This window comes from Ascidiella aspersa, chromosome 5 (assembly GCF_963924565.1).
Source record: "Ascidiella aspersa chromosome 5, kaAscAspe10.2, whole genome shotgun sequence".
In the NCBI taxonomy this organism is placed as follows: domain Eukaryota; kingdom Metazoa; phylum Chordata; class Ascidiacea; order Phlebobranchia; family Ascidiidae; genus Ascidiella; species Ascidiella aspersa.
Genome location: NC_139451.1, coordinates 11,957,306 through 11,959,805, shown reverse-complemented (window position 1 = coordinate 11,959,805; position 2,500 = coordinate 11,957,306). Strand labels below are relative to the sequence as shown.

General features: G+C 55.4%; 2 non-coding genes and 1 pseudogene across 2 annotated transcripts; all 3 read left to right on the top strand.

The window, feature by feature from the left end:
- Nucleotide 1: 1 nt before the first annotated feature.
- Nucleotides 2-1,812, top strand: LOC146143825 (small subunit ribosomal RNA). Its single transcript, XR_014500437.1, has one exon. It is a non-coding gene; the product is annotated as a small subunit ribosomal RNA (ribosomal RNA).
- A 247-nt stretch (nt 1,813-2,059) lies between these two features.
- Nucleotides 2,060-2,213, top strand: LOC146143824 (5.8S ribosomal RNA). Its single transcript, XR_014501264.1, has one exon. It is a non-coding gene; the product is annotated as a 5.8S ribosomal RNA (ribosomal RNA).
- Nucleotides 2,214-2,484: 271 nt separating this feature from the next.
- Nucleotides 2,485-2,500, top strand: part of LOC146143823 (large subunit ribosomal RNA) — a 2,114-nt pseudogene continuing 2,098 nt past the window's right edge.

Below are 2,500 nucleotides of genomic sequence, written 5' to 3'. Positions count from 1 at the left end.
CTACCTGGTTGATCCTGCCAGTAGTCATATGCTTGTCTCAAAGATTAAGCCATGCAAGTCTAAGTACGAGCTCTCGTACAGTGAAACTGCGAATGGCTCATTAAATCAGTTATGGTTCATTTGATCGTACGTTTTACGTGGTTAACTGTGGAAATGCTAGAGCTAATACATGCGTGAAGCGCCGACCTCGCGGGAGGCGTGCTTTTATCAGACCAAAAACCGACCGGGCTTCGGCCCGCAACCTTTGGTGACTCTGGATAACTTTGCGGATCGCACGGTCTCGCACCGGCGACGGATCATTCAAGTGTCTGCCCTATCAACTTTCGTCGGTACGGTACTGGCCTACCGAGGTTCTTACGGGTAACGGAGAATCAGGGTTCGATTCCGGAGAGGGAGCCTGAGAAACGGCTACCACATCCAAGGAAGGCAGCAGGCGCGCAAATTACCCATTCCCGACGCGGGGAGGTAGTGACGAAAAATAACAATACAGGACTCTAAACGAGGCCCTGTAATTGGAATGAGTACACTTTAAAACCTTTAACGAGTATCCATTGGAGGGCAAGTCTGGTGCCAGCAGCCGCGGTAATTCCAGCTCCAAAAGTGTATATTTAAGTTGTTGCGGTTAAAAAGCTCGTAGTTGGATTTTGGGCGCAGGCGGCCGGTCCGTCGCAAGGCGTGTACTGGCCGTCCTGGCCTCACCTCCGGTTCTCCGCCGGTGCCCTTGACTGAGTGTCGGCGGCGGCCGGAACGTTTACTTTGAAAAAATTAGAGTGTTCAAAGCAGGCGATTCGCCTGAATAATGGTGCATGGAATAATGGAATAGGACCTCGGTTCTATTTTGTTGGTTTTCGGAGCGCGAGGTAATGATTAAGAGGGACAGACGGGGGCATTCGTACTGTGCCGTTAGAGGTGAAATTCTTGGATCGGCGCAAGACGAACGACTGCGAAAGCATTTGCCAAGAATGTTTTCTTTAATCAAGAGCGAAAGTCAGAGGTTCGAAGACGATCAGATACCGTCCTAGTTCTGACTATAAACGATGCCAACTAGCGATCGGGGGGCGTTAGTTTTACGACCTCTCCGGCAGCTTGCGGGAAACCAAAGTCTTTGGGTTCCGGGGGAAGTATGGTTGCAAAGCTGAAACTTAAAGGAATTGACGGAAGGGCACCACCAGGAGTGGAGCCTGCGGCTTAATTTGACTCAACACGGGAAATCTCACCCGGCCCGGACACAGTGAGGATTGACAGATTGAGAGCTCTTTCTTGATTCTGTGGGTGGTGGTGCATGGCCGTTCTTAGTTGGTGGAGCGATTTGTCTGGTTAATTCCGATAACGAACGAGACTCTGGCTTGCTAACTAGTTACGCGACCCAATCGGTCGGCGTCTAACTTCTTAGAGGGACTAGTGGCGTTTAGCCACACGAGATTGAGCAATAACAGGTCTGTGATGCCCTTAGATGTTCGGGGCCGCACGCGCGCTACACTGACCGGATCAGCATGTGCTCGCCTTGGCCGACAGGTCTGGGTAACCCGCTGAACCCCGGTCGTGCTAGGGATAGGGAATTGCAATTATTTCCCTTGAACGAGGAATTCCCAGTAAGCGCGAGTCATTAGCTCGCGTTGATTACGTCCCTGCCCTTTGTACACACCGCCCGTCGCTACTACCGATTGAATGGTTTAGTGAGGTCCTCCGATTGGACCTGGCGCGGCCGGCAACGGTCGAGCCGGCGTCCGAGAAGACGATCTAACTTGATCATTTAGAGGAAGTAAAAGTCGTAACAAGGTTTCCGTAGGTGAACCTGCGGAAGGATCATTAACGGTCTCGCAAACGCTTCGGCGAACGCGAAACTCGGACAAGCGAGAGAAAAAGTTTTTGCTACCCGGCGCCCGACCCGCGAGGAGCGGCGCGCCGGCCGGCGATTCGGTCACCCGGTAATGTTTGCGCGTCGAGTGCCGCGGTGCCGCGCGCTCCGGCTTCAAGCGTCGGCCTGGCCGACCGCTCGGCGCGGTATATTTTGTCACCCTTTAGTGCGAGGCACTGTGCGAGCGAAACAATCGTGGATGGCTCTTGGCGGTGGATCACTCGGCTCGTGAGTCGATGAAGGACGCAGCTAGCTGCGTGAATTAGTGTGAATTGCAGGACACATTGAGCATCGACGTTCTGAACGCAAATTGCGGCCTCGGGTCAATCCCGGGGCCGCGCCCGCCTCAGGGTCGCGTTGCAAACGTTCCGCGCGGGGATTTCTCCGCGCGGCTGCTGCGGCGTCGGACGCGCGAGCGCCCGTCCCGCTCAAGACAGCACGGCACGATGTGCGACGATCGCGACCAGAATCCCGCGCGGCGGCGGCGAGTCGACCTCGAAGAGGCCAACGGCTGGCGGCTCAAGGGCGGGAATCGAGGTGCGCGGCGGCGCGCGGCGCCGACGGCGAGCGCGGAACGGGAAGAATAGTCCCGGTCCTTACTTTCGGCCTGAGGTCGGACGAGGCTACCCGCTGAATTTAAGC